Here is a 17,669-nt window from a genome sequence, read left to right as displayed (position 1 = left end):
AAAGTACAGGAAACATAACTGTAAAAATTTCAAAATAAGGTTGTGTTTAGTTCCACGCCAAAATTGAAAGTTTGACTAAAATTGAAAGTTTGAAGAAAAAAGTTGGAAGTTTATAGGAAAGTTTTGATGTGATGGAAAATTTGGGAACTAAACAAGGCCTAAGATACGATGCTATATAATTAATTTAGGAAATCTGCTGATTTTTTTTGCAATGATTGATGTATACTCAATATCATTTCTCATGAAACTTGCTGAGTTGATCATACCTTCGTTGTTCCAAATATAACCCAAAATCACCAACAAAACAACCTTGATTCTCTTTATATTCACTACAGGAGATTCAAATTGTCTTTCGGCTTGATAACAGGTATTTCAGATAATTACCTATCCGTCAATTTGGAACCATTAGGTTGTAAATAAACTATTAGAGAAGAGATGAACTGCACAGGAACTAAAGGAGGTTAAAATGTTTCTCCTCTTCACCTTGACCATGCAGTCCGCTCTCCTGCCCCAAGAACTGTAGCCAAGAACATCTGTTCACTGCAAAAGTTGTACTTCCTCCATTTCACAATGTAAGTCATTCTAGTATTTTTCCACATTTATTTTGATGTTAATAAATCTAGATAGATATATATGTAGATAGATATATATGTCTAGATTCATTAACATCAATATGAATGTGGAAAATGCTAGAATAACTTACATTGTGAAACGGAGGGAGTAACTTTGAGTTGTTGAACTATTGCTCTTCCACTCAGGTCACACCATCTTTTACAGGATTGTGTATAGCTTGTACTACAAAGACAACGATGGAGTATTTTAGCCTCCCTACAACATAAATATGCAAATAGGAAGAAGAAAAAGTAACTTTTCAATAGTGCAACAAGATTTAAAACATAACAGGTAATTAGGACTGCTAGCAACTGCGAGCAGTTGTGATTCCTTCTATTCGAGCGTTCTATACATCACCAAGAATGATTCCTTCTATTCGAATCAAATCAAATAACACAGTTGTGAAACTATTCGTTTGTTCTGAGAGCACTGGATTTGATCTCGGTTTGGTAGATCAAAAAGAAATCAAGAACCAGGTGGTGATTCAAAAAGAGAAGAGAAAGATAGGAGCGAAAGCAATAGAGCAGTACCTTGGGGCGGCGGCTGCAGCGTTACCCGCGAGAAGGAGTGACTGCGGGGGCAGCAGTGGAGTGCGGCGGCGGCAGCGGTACACGCGAGGAGGAGCGACAGTAGGGGCAATGGTGGAGTGCAGTGGTGGCAACGGTGCACGCGAGGAGGCGAGGAGACTTTTCAGGGGTCCGGTGTGAAACTAAATGTAGAGGTGTGAAACTATACAATGATAATATATGAATTATTGTCATAAACATTTAAATTGCATTTAGAAATAATATTTATATAAAAAAATTGTATATGCTACCTCAAAATTTTTTTCCGAGAACACACTAATGTAGCTAGGGCCTTCGTTGGTTCATCCAATTCTGAGAACAACTGAATTAACTAGTATGTACCCCGCGTGTTGCCGCGGGACATAATGAAAATTGGTTATTATAAGCATGGAGTGAAGCACGGAAACAAAAGGTATTCATGTAGATTTTGAAATATAAATCCAACGTCAAAGCTGATATGATTAGAAACTGCAGTGTCGTTAATATAAATGTGAATACATATATTTTTAATATTTCACATGACAACAAAAATATTACTGGAAGTTTACTTACTAAAGCATATAATATATGTAAGATATGTTATTTCATCGGACAAAAGAACTGATGACGGTAGTCAGTTGGCAATTAAAATAGTTATATTATTTACATGGCAGGCATACAGGTGAGTGAGACAAATAATTTATCTCGTAGAACACTCTTGCAAGCCAAAAGGTACATACTAGGGCATAGAGGTGCATTGATATGTTTTCTAGCAGAACACCTGCTGATGGAAAAATGAAATTTATGATGATCATTGAGATGGCTGGATGCTTGGTTCTTCGTATGATGGCAGCCTGCATTATAGTAAGATTATGAGCATCAGCCATAATCAAGACTGGTAGCATAGTGAATAACAGATTAATTTTTAAGTAAAATAGGTATGTGTGTGAAACATCCATATACAGTTGTTAAAGTAGCTGATCACATTGAAACAGGGAAAATAATATCATGTGACAGTTGATGAGATGACAAATGAAGTGGTAAGACATGTTATGAAACATATATATGGATGGAAAACTTAATGAATTATAGCATACTATGAACTTGTATCAAGACTAAATTAATAGGAGTAGGTGTGTGACCAAATATGATAGACTACTTAAAAGCATTAGCTGTGAGAGAATCTAGATTTGGTGTGGAAGATTTTTTTTTTTGGCAATGCAGGAATGCAAGGATCTTCAAATTTATATAGGTAACCTGTAAAATGCTGTAAACTTCTTTTCACATTGAACTTGTTTAGTGGTCAGAATGCAAAATATAAAAAGAGGAAAACAAACTTACGAAGAAACCATGGATACCAGAAGGCATATATTAGAGGAAAGTTGAGTGTGAAGATCACATAAAATAGACAGGAAAGAACTGAACTATTGTAACAATACCAACTGCGTGCTGCTTTGACAAGGCAGAGGTTTCGGATAAAGAATCCTACAAACAATGAACATAGGTAAATTTGACATTAAGTATCAAAACACAAAGAATATAATCAGGTCAAGTTAGTAGGTCTGAGAAAAAAGAACCTAGGACTCACATTGGGGGCAAGGCAACAAAACACAGCAAATTACCAATAGGTAGAACACGTATGCTTGACTTACCTGTAATCATGTATGCATTCCTTGTTGATCCAGATCGTTAAATATTTCTTTGTAAACAACATTGTGAGTGCTGGTCACATGCTCAGTTGGACTATTCTCAATTAGAATACGAAGACCATCAGGCGATGTTAGACGTGAGAATGCGACATAAAGTTGTCCATGTGAGAAGACATGGCTAGGTAAGTAGACACCAACTCTACTAAGTGTTTGCCCTTGACTTTTATTTATAGTCATTGCATATGACACACGTACAGGAAATTGTCGGCGCTTTAATTTAAAAGGCCACTTCTTATCAATTGAAGTGGTTACTATCCTTGGTATATATGCCTTGGATCCTTGGTATATATGCCTTGGATCCTTTAGCCTTCCCTGTAATTATCTCCCCTTCTATCACACGACGAGTCAATTGAGTCACTATAAGTCTGGTTCCATTGCAGAGACCTTTAGATGGGTTCAGATTGCGCAGCAGCATAATTGGCACTCCTATTTTTAGTTGAAGGTGATGGTCTGGCAAACCGCTGATTTTTATAGTGTTCAGGAACTCAGTTGGGTAAAGAGCATCAAGAGTGGCACGATTACTTGTAGTATCTTCAATTGTATCTGAACTGTAGTATGACATTTCTTGAGTAGTCAGCTGAGCAATCATTTGGGAATTTATACTTGCAGCGATTTCATTTGTTGGGGCTAGAATTGCTCGCTCACAGAGATAATTGGCTGTGTGAGAATTGATTGAGGCATCATATACAAAAGAGATAAGGCCTGAAAGGTTTCTTGTGTCATCTGGCAAAAGCAAACACTCTGGTATTTTTACCCAAGAAACATCCTCTCCATCAGTAGGTGAAGAATCTGCTACTGCTCCCTCCCCTATTGCTAACAACCATTCTGCAAATTCTTGAAGGTGTTGGCGATGAGTATTAGACAATGTTGGGGATTGAAGTCTCATATTTTCCGTAAGATGCATGAGAATGCAGTGTTGCCATAAATGAGAACGTGTGATGGATGAAGATAAGATTTCCTGTTTTTTTTTTTTGCATAGGGTAGAACCGGGAGAGTTTGCCTAAAATCTCCTCCAAGAACAACTGTAATGCGTCCAAACTGTTTGTTAGCAAGTGATGGATCATTGGATGCAAGAATATCTCTCAATGTTCGGTCAAGAGCTTCAAAGCAATGTTTGTGATTAACAGGTGCCTCATCCCATATGACTAAGGAGGTTTGTTGAATTAATTGAGCCAAGTGAGTGTTCTTCTTAATAGAACAAACTGAATGCTCTTGTATGTCCAATGGTATTCTAAAGCAAGAATGAGGCGTGCGGCCACCAGGAAGTAGAAGTGATGCTATACCAGAAGAAGCAACTGCCAAAGCAATTTTCCTTTCAGCCCTTACACTATTTAGTAAGGTATTCCAAAGGAATGTTTTCCCTGTCCCTCCATAGCCATAGATAAAGAAGGTATGCCCAATGTCACTATTTAAAGAATTGAGAATAGCATCATATATATGTCTCTGGTTCAGATTTAACTTGCCTAACTGATCAGCCGCTTCAATCGATATCTTCTCTAGATCATATGCTTGTTCATCTATTAGCAGCCTATTGCCAAGGATGGATGTGCTTTGAATAGTAGGCTCAGGTAAATGGAAATATGCCAAAGTACGACCAACATTTCTAAGTATGCTATCGATCTCGGAAAGAACATAGGACTTGACATATTGTATGACTGAAGGTGCAGAAGAATTTATACCTAGTGTGGCATGGTTAAGGTGGTAGGCTGCATCTTGACCCATTGAAGACAGATGCTCTTCAAATAAACTCAGTGGGTGTGTAACATCACAGAAAAGAAGCAATGTTACAAATAACTCACGGAGTTGGTAGGGAAGTGCCCAATGAGTCGCATCAGTCATTGCGAAGGACCATTCACGGTCATCACCAAGAAGGCCTAGGGCTTGACATGCAGCTTGGAATGTAGGATATACATGTCCTTCAATGGTCCGGAGATCAGAATAGGATTTTGCTCCTTTGACAATGTGCAGCAACATTCTAAGGTAGTAGACATCTCCTTGGGCAGGACAAACATGTGCTATCCTTCCAATTTTCTTGCGGCAATTTTTCTGTGGAGCCCAATATTTGCCATTACCATGCCAGGTAAAGTATTCTGGGAACTCTGCATATGTATATGCAGCAGCCTGAGAGTATTCTCTATTTGCAGCAAACCATGCTGTAAGTTTCGTAACACGATTGCGTGGGTTATCCAAGATCTGTTCCAGATTATCATCCTCTGTGAATGTAACATTATTCTCTAATGGCATATGTACATGGAGACGCTCAATAGCAGGATCAGTATAATGAATCTCAAACTGAAGTAAACGCCATGCCGCCTCATTCGGCGCTATACATCTACATTTAAACGCCATGCCGCCTCATTCGGCGCTATACATCTACATTCTAAATAGTCATGAATCTCATTAGTTCCAGCACATGCCCGCTTGCGCTTGAGACTAACCCTCGAACAATCAAAACCCTTAGCAACATATTTGAATAGATACTTTTCCATTCCATCACGATTAACTCTTTCCACGTTGATATGCGCCTCATATTTGACTAATAAATCGATGTTGTGGGGGACAACATGCCGATTATCAAGAGAAATTCTATTTTTGGCAACAATTATATCATTTTTTGGCCGAGCATACCTTACATGGCCATTTGGCAGGATTGTTGTTTTCTCAGAATATTCCTTCGGGTAATTCTTTGAGCATTTACCGTCAACCATGCATGAACAATGCGGATTTGCATCACCACAAGGTCCATGCATCATGAATGCCGCAACAGCATCATAACCAACTCGATCAATGGATGGATCTGGAAGCTGTGCCGATATTAGTCTGTCAATATCAGCAGGTGTCAACGGACCACTCTTATCTAACCACAATATGATGTGAACATGTGGAAGTCCACGCTTCTGAAATTCAATTGTGTACACAACTACATAAAAGGAAAAATTATGTGAGAATGACACATGCAAAATATTTGAATATATGAAGTGTGCAGTATGTTGTGTCATGCATGATTCATGAACAATTAAATTACTACCTGCAGTGACAGGGCCAAAAAATTTCTTCTTTACGATGTCGTCCATGAAGAGGTGTAGCTTAACATGGAATACACGATTAATAATATCAGGCCTATCTGCTGAGTGTTGCCCAGGGATGATAGCCAAAGCTTGTGTTACCTCTGACCATAAGGAATTTGATGTGAAAGTGATAAACAAATCAGGGCAACCATATTTTCTACATAGAGCAACTGAATCTAAGTAATTTTGATATAAATATCTTGGCCCCCCAATATAAGAAGAAGGCAATATAACTCGCTGCCCGGCATCTGATGCTTCTGTGATGCCTGAATGGACCATAGTGGATACCTCACTGAATGAAGCTGTTCTATACTTAAGCTGAAATGTCTTGGATCTGTAGTGACTCAGGCGAGATTCTTCCATACAACAATAGGCATCTATGACATAGGCCTAGGTTCCTCTCTTGCAGCGCATAGGAGTATTGAAGTCATCAGCTCTGTCATGAAGCCTATATGCAAAGTATTCAACCATAGTAGCCTTCTTTCTTTTGATAGCTTGTGATCGAGCACAACGTCGGTATGTGATATTTTCATGATAGCCATCCTCCCCATATGGAAATAGAATTGGATATTGCATTGACATAAATTTACAATGCTTTTCTTCAACTTTTTGTAAATGACCCGCTTGGTCCTGCACAATAAGGTCATGGCCAACATCACTTATACCTACATCACCAACAACTAACCCAACAACCTCTGATGCAACTGGAGCACTAAATATATCACCATGCTTGTCGGGATCACCAAATAATCTTATGATGTATCGATCATCACCATTTTCAGCCAATCTATCACGAGCTGTCCTAAATAGGTGGACAATAGGATTGTGGGTGTTGAACATGTCTATAAGTCCAGCCACAATATCCTCATTAGGACAAAAACTCCTATTTGCATAGGTTCCAACATTCATCCTATTCCTAATCTCATTTTCTGTGTCAAAGATATATAACTGAGCATACTCTGGTCGTCTTCCTTCTTTTGGTATGAGTGACCCAATGCAGTGGCAGAGCTGGCCACTAATCTTGAAAACATATGGGCCTCGTCCATCATTGATAGAATCAATGACATTTACACCCATCGATGTGAAGGCAAACATCGAATTGTAGAACCTAATGTTCTCAAAAAAATGGGCTGACAATGATCTGTTAACTCCTGTGAGTAGACTATGCAAAGGTTCTGGGGGTGGCCTATATGGAGGTAAGATGACACTCCCACCTTTACAGCATGTATTGTATATTGGTGATGAGCTGTGCTGTTCTCGGCGGACACGCTCCTCAAACCAAAAGAAAGCCCCACAATATGGACAAGTGTGACATGGGGGCCCAAGCCTTGATGGAGAGAAAATAGTGCCTAGTAATTAAAAGAAAAGGACATAAGTGTGTGTAATAGGTGGGAATTTTTTTTCGTGCTATTGATTGACATACATCAGGTCGAGCATCAGAATTACATTAGTGAGTCGAACAGCAGGTCGAGCATCATACTGTATGAGTGATCTGATTTGACATGTCGAGCATCAGGTTCACATCAGCAAAACCACGATAATTGATGAGCAAATGGTCTGTACATTATTAGCATTGTAGTTGTCATGATTTGTAAAGGGTGAAATGAAATGATAGTTGTAGAGAACTAATATATGACTAAACTTATGTTGGTGTGTGGGAGATGGAGACAATAAGGCAAGAGGTCGACGATGAACATGCTGTCATTGGTTACATTTGTTGAAGAATTAGGAGAGAAACACAGTAAAATAAGTGGAAATAGGAATAGGACAGACCTCCATCGACAGTTGCAAAAGGTTGTGTATGGCCACAATTGATAGGAACCAAGGTGGATGACTGAGATAGACTGGTTCGTTGTCGAACATTCCGTTGTAGCACATGGATATGCGTCCGATGCTCTATCATTTCAGTGGTACTATTAATTTCTAGAGAAAACAACACGTGTTAGGGAAAAAAAAATTTTGTATAAGGCATGAAAGTGCACATGTAGATAAACATGTGAGTGGATAAAGAATATAATCAAACCTCTAGATGATTTGGCAGCCATAGAGAGCTTACGCTTTCGACATGATTGAGCAGCTGTTATAGGATCCGGGTGGGGAAATCCTGATTTAGAATATGAGCAACAATTTTCGGTCAAAAAAGAATTAGGTTAATAACATGGGAAATTGATATGTAAATGTGGACTGCGGTAGGTTGAACTGGTAGTGATGATTATGCATAATAAATGGAAAGAAATGCCATACATTTGGAAAACAACAGGGTAGACAATTAGAACGAAAAAAAAATAATCAAAACAACAAATATTATACCAGCAGACTGAGCAAGTAGTCTTCGACGTATAGAGCGCCTTGATGGCAAATGAAAACTTGTAGGGAAATCACCAACATGGGAGAGGGCGTCATCAGCCAGCAGAACAACGCCATCGCTAGGAATATTCCCCAGGAAATAGATATGGCACAACAGAATCATTTGTTGACAAATAGGAGAGCTCAATAGGAAAATGGTTTCAAATGTAGAAATAAAAATTTATATGGCTTGGAGCTAACCTGAAGGTATAAAAGCTCTCTCGGGTTGCCTGCGCTTGCGAGCTGGTTTAGGTGTTGATGGCCCAGAAGAGGCTGACATCATTCAAACTGATTTATGAAAGTAATTAGTGGTTTACTGGAACTATAATAATGAAAGTGATATATTTATTATAGCAGCCAAAACATCATTATATGTGTAGCAATCAAGTAGTATACATATAAAGAGAAATTTATGCATCCATAAAGTGGCACATTAGGTACTGGCCAGTTTGCTATATCTTTTTTTTTTTTGCGATAGGAAGCTCATTTCATTCGTCAGGGAACAGCAGGATTACAATCTTCAGTCACAAGGTGCTCGATACAAGCTGGGGCTGACTGCCACTCACCCAGCCTGTCATCAGCCGTGACTTGCTTCGCTAATACATGAGCTACATGATTGCAAGATCGGGGGGTGTACAGTAAAGTAAAACCATGAAAACTGGAGCTAAGCTCTATAGCATCACTGATAATCGACGCAACATGCGATCTTTGAGAGCCACCCTGCTTCCACAGTTTGGTTAGCTCTTGGCAGTCCGTCTCCACCTGGATTCTTAAGACTCCTTTCTCCCGGGCAAGTTGTATCCCATCCCGGCAGGCAAGGGCCTCCATCATCAAAGCATCCAGGCCATGAGGATGCCATCTAGCCCGGCCGCCTTTGAACCTCCCATCAACATCTCGTAGGACTGCCCCTGTTGCTCCCTGGCTATCGTTCCTAGAGAAAGCTCCCTGGCCAGTTTGCTATATCAGGTAATACTAATTAAACTATATGGGAAGAGCCATAAAAGGAAGCAGATAAAATGCACTACACATCTAGTCATAATTAATCTTTTTGACCAATTGATATGGAGTTCTTTAAATGTGAGTGTACTTGCAAATTGTAATGAAGAGGCTATAATGCATTTTGTTTATGAAAGAAAGCACCAAACTGGAAAGAAGGTTAAAAAAAAGATATGCACATAGGGAAATTGATAGGCAGTAACAGAGAAAGTTCAAAATCAAACCACCAAGACCAAATGCCATGCTGAAGCGTACATATATTCTAAATCGACCCAATATGGCAAGCCAAAATAAATAGCAAAATTAGCACTGCAATAATCCAAATGCCAAGCTGCAAGTTGACGGCCTACAAATATTTAATAAGCTGACAGGCAAAATGAGAACATATCAAGGAAAAGCGCATATCTATCTTTCGTTCATTAGCATATTGTCATATAGTGTTTAATCTGAAAAAATCGCAACCTTGGTAGTATTCACTCAGCCTAACTATCGCAAGGAAGCATAGGGAAATAGATTCATGTTTTGGTTGTTAACAACAGCAAAGATTGATCAGCCTGGGCATTGTCTCGGTGACTCAAAACTGAAAGAAAGCAAGATTGGTATCCAACAGCAACAAAGAGCAGTATAGAGAAAAATGACTTACTGAAGAAAACCGAGGATGGAGGCAGCCGTCCAGAGCAGACGGGCTGGCAGATGGCAGCCGCTCGACCAGGGCAACAATCGGGAGCCTTGTTGGGTACGGCCAGCGCGCTGACAGCCTGACCGATGGAGATAGCTGGACGACGACTATAATCAGCGGCAACCACCACGGGGCAACCCTACAATCACAGGTGGTGGGTGGGGAAGAACGCAGGTCGGGGAAGAGGAAGGCAGCCGCCGGCGAACTGGTGATCGATGGGGCAGAGGGGATGACGTCGATTTCTCCGATGGATTAGAGAATTCTCTTCATGAATTGGGGATTGATGGGTGTGTGGTGGAGAGGGCAAGCAGATGGATTAGGGATTTATTTTCATGAATTGGGGATTGATGGGTGTGTGCTGTGTGGAGGGCAAGCATATCGGGTTGGCAAGCGGACGGACAGATCACAGCCACGACAGAGCATCGCACGGCAACGCAGCCGGAAGGAAGCTGTTGCACTGTAGCAAAATACTGGCCTCTGGTGGAGCAAGTTACTGTTGGTAGTGGCTTAGGAAAAGGACGCGACTACACAGCTAGTGCTAGCTAATTTGTCTAAACAAGCTACTACTCCATCTATGAAAGACACTATCCACCTATACTTCAAATACAATTTTCTCTTAAACTACTTATCTGATCTACGCTCCGATTGCACCGTTGTGTTTGTAACAATTAAATCTTTATAACAAGATCTCACACGATTATACTTTGATGAAAAATCACAAATTACTTTTATAATATATCTAAATTACTTTTAGATTTCACTAAGTTACTTCTTAGACATATGAAAGTAAATTCAATAAAACCTAAAAGTAATTTACATATATTATAGAAGTAACTTAGATCAAAACGAAGGTAACTTTAATTAATGCCTTTTTTCATTGAACAAATTATCATATATATAAGTTACTTTTAGATTTTATTAAAAATACTTCCTATACATTCATAATGCTCTGAGTTGATTACTTTTATTATTGTTTTTAGTTAATTCTATAATTTGTGCTGATTAATTTAATTTCTAGATAGAGTCATATTTTTATCTTTACAACGAACTTACTTCAAATGACATGCCAAAGTTACATTCGTTTTGTTTTAAGTTACTTCTATAATATATGTAAATTACTTTTAGACTTTACTTAATTTACTTTTATATGTTTAAGAAGTAACTTAGTGAAATCTAAAAGTAATTTAGACATTTCATAAAAATAATTTGTGATTTTTCATCAAAATATAATCATGTGAGATCTTGTTGTAAAGATTTAATTGTTACGAACATAACAGTGTAATCGGATTGTAAATCGGATGAGTAATTTAAGAGAAAATTTTATTTGAAGCATGAATGATAGGAATATTTTCCCTACTTACTTAATGGATTAATACTATAAAAGGCACGCATGTTGACATAATAGGTTGGTACAAATCCTTTCACCCTAGCATTAAACTCTAGCTTAGATTTCTCTCATACTTGGCAACTGGACCGTCGCTGCTTTGTACTAAACCGAGAGTGCTCTTGGTTTAGATTTTACGTTAGGAAAACTAAAGATTTAATATGATTAACCTAGCATTACTCGTATGTGAACAACAAGCAAGTTAGAAACAGCAACTATGGGAACAACAACTACTGAATCAATTTTTCACATGGGCTTGACGCGATGGCAAATTGGCAATTGCGAAATTGACTCACCTGATCAGAAAACCTACGATCGTTGTCCTCGTTCAAAGGTCCAGTCGGTGCGCAAGCAAAAAGCAGCGGACAGCCGGGCTTGCGTCGGCGCGGCGGCAGGGGTGCTCGGCGCGCCGCTCCCTTGAGGATTGCGCAATCTACCGATCTCGTCGCATGAGGAGTGAGGATGAGGGTGGCGCCGCGGCGGTAATCTCGCTCGCTCGTGAGGAGTGAGGTCTCTCTCGCGTCTCTCGCAATTGTCACCGCGCCTGTTGGGTTCCGTTTTCTCGCATGCGCCTGTTCGGTTCCTGGATCAGGGCGATGTGGATGCAGATAGATGGACGGTATGGATTCACCTGTTGATTTGGCTGGTAGGGTTGGAGGGGTGCAACTCCTCATTTTTATATTAGTATAGATATAGATAAATTGTAGATATAATTACTATATGATTGCATGTTGAACTTTTTGTGCTTAATGGGTTGATGTGACATGCTTGCATGTGATATTTAATTAACATTAGCTTTATAGAAAGAAGGGATAAGTTATACTCCCTCCATACTCATAAAGGAAGTCATTTATGACAATGTTTAAGTCAAACCTTGGGAATATAAATCATGAATAACTCTCAAGTTATTGAGATTGAAAATGTAAAAATTATACGTATAGATTTGTCTTGAAAAATATTTTCATAAAAGTATACATATATCACTTTTCAATAAATATTTTTATAGAAATAAGAAGTCAAAGTTGTGTTTTAAAGACCGTGCCGCTGTCCTAAACGACTTTCTTTACGAGTATGGAGGGAGTATAGAAGTGTCAATTTGTCAAAATAACGGTAGTGTTGAGAAATTTAACAATATGCCACTCCATAAAAATGGTTTTAACAGAATGCCACCCTCTAGGATGTTCTTATAAAAGTTCCACTCAATAGAGGGTACTCCTTAATAGAATGCCACTTTCGGCTGTTTTGAAGCTTTTAACGTGAGAAATGACAAAAATATCCCTGATTTGTATGAGCGGCGGTGGTGCAGTGGGGGCGGCTTGGTGGGGGAGGAGGGTGGGGTTGGTGGCTGTCGCGGCGAGCGCGGCAACGCCGTTGTCAGTGACGAGGTGGAGGGAGTGGAGCTTGAGTCAGTGGAGGCCTGGGCCAAGGCGGTCAGTGACTCGCGCGAACGTGGGGTTGACGCGACGTGGAGCCGCGCCCGCGCGTAGAGGATGAGGCGGCGCACGAGGCGGCGTTGACGGAGAGCCAGCGGCGCAGACGAGGAAGCAACGCTTGCGGTCGCCAGAGCCGAGGAGGCCAAAGACAACGGCCAGGAGCTCGGCAAGGAGGTCGGCGGTGTGATCCTCCTCCGCGGGGGCGTCGTCCTCAAGGTAGGCTGTGCCGCCACATGCTTGGCGGGGGTGGAGAGGGAGGAGGCCGAGGTGGCTTGCAGGGGTACCTAGCGATGATGGTGGTGGTAGTGGTAGTGGAGTGAGTGTAGGGGCCTCATGGCCTAGGGCCAACGACGGCAGCGGCGAGAAAGAAGGAAATACATCTGGTGGTGCAGGGGTATTTTAGTCATTTCACGAGTGAAGTCTGATAAAAATATCCAAAGTGGCATTCTTTTAAAGAGTACCTCCTATTAGGTGGTATTTTTATAAGGACATTTTAGATAGTGACATTTTGCTAAAGTCACCGCTACGAAGTGGCGCCCCGTGCGTCAGTTCCCCACTCAAACCCTCGCTTCCGCCGACCACACGGCCGCACCATGGCGCCGCCGCCGGAGCTCATAGACAACGTCACCGCCTCCCTCCCGCCGGATCTCATCTCCGAGATTCTCCTCCGCCTCCCGCCGGATGAGCCCGAGCACCTCTTCCGCGCCGCCCTCGTCTGCAAGTCATGGCTCCGCGCCATCTGCGAGCACGGCTTCCTCCGCCGGTACCGCGCCTTCTCGGCCTTCTTCACAGGCTCAAAGTCATGCAGGGAGACCCCGCCGCCCGCCTCGCCCGCACCACAGCGGTGCCCCTCTCCCCCGATCCCACCTTTCGCCGGGCCCTCGATTGCCGCCATGGCCGCGCCCTCCTCCACGCTTCGGACGATGATTGGTATCTCATTGTCTGGGATCCCGTCACGGGCGAACGGCACCGCGTGCCAGAGCCTGGCATCCCGTGGCTGATCTACTCCGCAGCAGTGTTCTGTGCCGCGAGTGGCTGTGACCACCTCGATTGCCACGGCGGTCCCTTCAGAGTGGTTTTTATAGCCACGGACGATGACGACGAACTCGTTAAGGCGAGCGTCTACTCGTCGGAGACGTGTGCGTGGAACAAGACAGTGATTCTTGCTGATGGTTATCAAACCTGGCAAGAGCGTTTGCAAGCCATCACTAGAGGTGAATCATACCGTACACCTTATGTCCAGCCCAGGCGAGGTGCCCTTGTTGGAGATGAAATCTACTTCACGCTTCGGAATGAGAATGCAATCATCAAGTACAACTGGGCCGCGAACTGCTTATCTAAGATTGACCCGCCGATACGAGATGTGTATGACATTTCCCTCATGGAGATGGAGAACGGTTCACTGGGTTATGCCTGCATTCAGGGTTCCAGCCTTTATGTGTGGTCGAGGAATGCCAGTTCAGAAGGGGCTGCAGAATGGGTACAGTGCTGGGTGATTGAGCTGGAGCAAATGGTACCTGTTGCCAATCGCGGTGATGAAGCATTTGTTGTTGGCTCTGCAGAGGGTGTGGGTGTCATATTCATGAGCACAGGTGTTGGATTATTCACGATCGAGCTCAAGTCAAGGCGGGTGAAGAAGGTTGAAGAGCCTGGGGTCTACTCTAGCGTCTTACCCTACATGAGCTTCTACACTCCTGGTATTGTACTAAAAATTGCTTATCTCCTGTCCTTCATTTCCTTTACAGCTTCTATATATTTGCTTTGTCATAATGTAACTGCAATATTGTAATTTCAATTGACAAAAACAGTTTTGTGTATGCTAGAGAATACTGAATAGAGGCATTGCAAATCAGAGCCTTAATTTTTGTGATGAGAGTTTGCTTGCTAAGAACCATGACCTTGCATTGGTCTAATATATTCGGGATACAAACTTGTTGATCTGGTATATTTGTTACTCTGTTACTTTCAAGCATATCTGTTACTCAGGCCCAGTTGATTCATGGAATAGTTCATGCAGCAGTAAGTAGCTAATAGGCTAAACTGGCTATTGCTAAAGATTTATAGAAGCCTTCTTGTTATGATATTTATAGAAACATTAGATTTTCCTTAAATGGTATTGGTACCTTCTGGCATAGATGAAGCTCATATCTCAGACCCAACCTTGTAACCTTTGGAACTGGTTCTCTGTACATAGTTCGTCAAACTGTAAAGTTTGAGCTGGACAGTTGGTTATGAGTTGTGTGCTTGACTGTTTGGTGTGTTTCTTTTTTTCAGATCGTGGCACATTGTTATCGCTAGCGAGGACTCACTGATACTCAAAACATGTTGCAATTGACTTCTTCCAGAACTACCACTATGAAATCATTTATTTTCTGTTCGGCAGTATAAGTATGAACAATGCAAGTAATCATGTTTCGAATGTGGTTCTAGTGTCGAATTCATCCTACCAACCATGAACTGTATTTAATTTATCATGTCTGGCATATTTCAGTTGAGCCTCAGGTACAGGAAACTAAAATCTAAAATTATGTTGACTTTTGTTGCTTCCATTCAGAGATCTGCAAGTCATGCGAAGCTGAATAGCTGGATCATGTTTACTTCGATTACAACCTTACAGGGCCGGGGTAGTGAGGTGGGTTTGATCAGTCTTGCAATTTTTTGGTGGTCAGTTCAACCCGAATATGAGTGGAATATTCTTTTTTTTACCAACTAAACCCACCTAATCCTCAAACCAAACAGCTGCAAAAAAAAAAAAAAAAAAAAAAAAAAAGGATGGCCCCGACCCGACGTTCAACTTGCAGCTACATACTGGTATTCAAGTAGTAGCTCCTGCCCCATCTTAACTGCCATCTTAGTGAACCTTTTGCATCATGTCTTATTGGCAGGAAAATGTTTTGGACAAGGACGGGAAATATGGATTATAGCATCATCGATCCTCTTGCACCAAACAATGCTGCCGTTTTTGTTTCCGTTTCATGAATAAATGAATGTCAAGTGGTACAGCTCGATCGAAACTTGTGCTCTCAACATTTTATCTGCTTGTTTCCGTTCCTACAATACTTGTGGACTACGATTACTTTTTCAGTTGTAGACTACTGAGTACCGACTACGGAGTACTAGGCTTTTGTCTGATCACTACTGTGCTCAACTTATTCAGGAGTTCTTTATATTGTTTGGGACAGGGAGTCGTATGTTTATAAAGTTTTCCCAGGTTTTACTAGTTTTATATATCCCACGAAAATTCTATTGGCTGTTCTGTTTTCAAATAGCCCTATTGGTTTGCAAACATGTAATTATATATTTGTTAGCCATTTATTTATTTTAAAGCTTCATAATATCTTAAACTTCTATGGTGGCTTCATATATGCATTAATAGTTACATCTCTATTTCAGGTGAACTATTTGTTCAAGTTTAGGTTCAAAATTACAGCTAATATCTCCAATGAGGAACAAAACATAATATCCACACTAATTTCTTTAATCAAGGATTAAATTTCTGGGATGTTAAAGTCCCTTAAAAACTTGATGTGCATAAAAGGCAACATCAAGTTGTGGATAATGAAATGGAAAAAGTTACCCCCCTACACTATTCTGGAAGTACGAATTACCCGCTCAATTAAAAAACCAAATATTCTTCACCCTCAATTTTTCATACGGGACAGATTTACCCTGATAGATTTTGGAGCGGTTTTGTTTCTATGTGACAGTCCAGTTAGTATAAAAAATTATAAAAAATATAGGACCCACATATGGTAACCAAGAGAAGAGGCCGAACGAATAAGTGGGCCTATTATTTTTAACTTTTTTATGTTCACTGGTCACGTGTGCACCATGTAGGACCAAAACCGCTCCGGAATCGTCAGGGGGTAATTCGACCGATATGAAAAGTTGAGGGCGAAAAATGTCTAATTTTTTAATTGATGGGGGTAATTCCTACCGCCACAATAGTTTGAGGGATAATTTGGATTTGTTTCCTAACGAAATATGGATAACGAATGGGCGGACAATTAATCGGAATTTGTTGGAAATTTAACATTTTTCAAATATACGTTAGTTGATAATAATTTGACCTCTTTTAGAGAGAAATATATTTAAATGTATTCCTACCATCCTTGTCTCATGGTCGTCATCAGAAGCAAAGAAGAGGAAGTCAGTTCCTTCATTCCTTGTTACTTTCATAGTGTTGCGCTGTGAGAATTTTGGGAAGGCAAACGTCTAGGTCTAGCCAGCCAATAGCAGTAAAGAACACACTAATGGGTTGGAATGCTAGATTATTGTGGGATGGGCCTATGTCATCGCACAATTATATTGTTACTAGCAAAAGTGTCCGTGCGTTGCACCGAGTGATTACGGAGTGTGTACAGTGATCAAAAAAGTGTTGCTTAGGGACCTAAATCAGACTTTTTCCCGCCCTAGCCGGTCGGCCCATGGCCTCTTATGCGCACATGCAGGCGCTCCCCACCTCCTCGGGCCGCAACCTGGGCCTAGGCCGGGAAGCCTCCCCACGCGCGCCTCCACTTGGGTTGAATTCGGTCTAGCCAGTGCCGGCCGTCCGATCTTAGGGTTTCGATCAGACGGTTGGGCGCCGACGTCGGAGGGACAAAACCCCTTCCCTCCCGGCGCCGGCGAAAACCCTAGCCTCCTCGGCCCTTCACCGGTGTGCGCACTCGTCGCAGGGTGAGTGCGCCGCCGTCGAGCGGCCTTGCCCCAACGGCCCTCCCCATCGTCTTTCAAGCGGCGCCCCTCCCCATCGTCTTCTGCGGGGCACCCTCCCCTCCACTAGATCCAGTGGGAGGGGAGGCGGCGGTGGCCCGGCGGCCTAGATCCGATGTCTCGGATCTAACACTAGTAGAGAAACCATCTTTGGTCGGTCGACCCAAATCCATAATAGTCCCGG

At 41.5% G+C, this 17,669-nt stretch overlaps 1 long non-coding RNA gene and 1 pseudogene across 1 annotated transcript; one reads left to right on the top strand and one right to left on the bottom strand.

The window, feature by feature from the left end:
* Window positions 1-3,003: 3,003 nt before the first annotated feature.
* On the bottom strand, window positions 3,004-10,326 carry LOC136351430 (uncharacterized). The gene is made up of 8 exons (XR_010734524.1): window positions 9,920-10,326; window positions 8,482-9,237; window positions 8,245-8,360; window positions 7,958-8,038; window positions 7,708-7,857; window positions 7,381-7,491; window positions 5,895-7,283; window positions 3,004-5,786 (listed from the first exon to the last, which is right to left on the bottom strand). It is a non-coding gene; the product is annotated as an uncharacterized lncRNA (long non-coding RNA).
* Window positions 10,327-13,256: 2,930 nt separating this feature from the next.
* Window positions 13,257-16,108, top strand: LOC4345214 (uncharacterized; annotated as a pseudogene).
* The last annotated feature ends 1,561 nt before the right edge of the window (window positions 16,109-17,669 follow it).

This window comes from Oryza sativa, chromosome 8 (assembly GCF_034140825.1).
Source record: "Oryza sativa Japonica Group chromosome 8, ASM3414082v1".
In the NCBI taxonomy this organism is placed as follows: domain Eukaryota; kingdom Viridiplantae; phylum Streptophyta; class Magnoliopsida; order Poales; family Poaceae; genus Oryza; species Oryza sativa.
The sequence above is the reverse complement of the archived record's forward strand: the minus strand, read 5'-3'. Positions and strand labels throughout refer to the sequence as shown.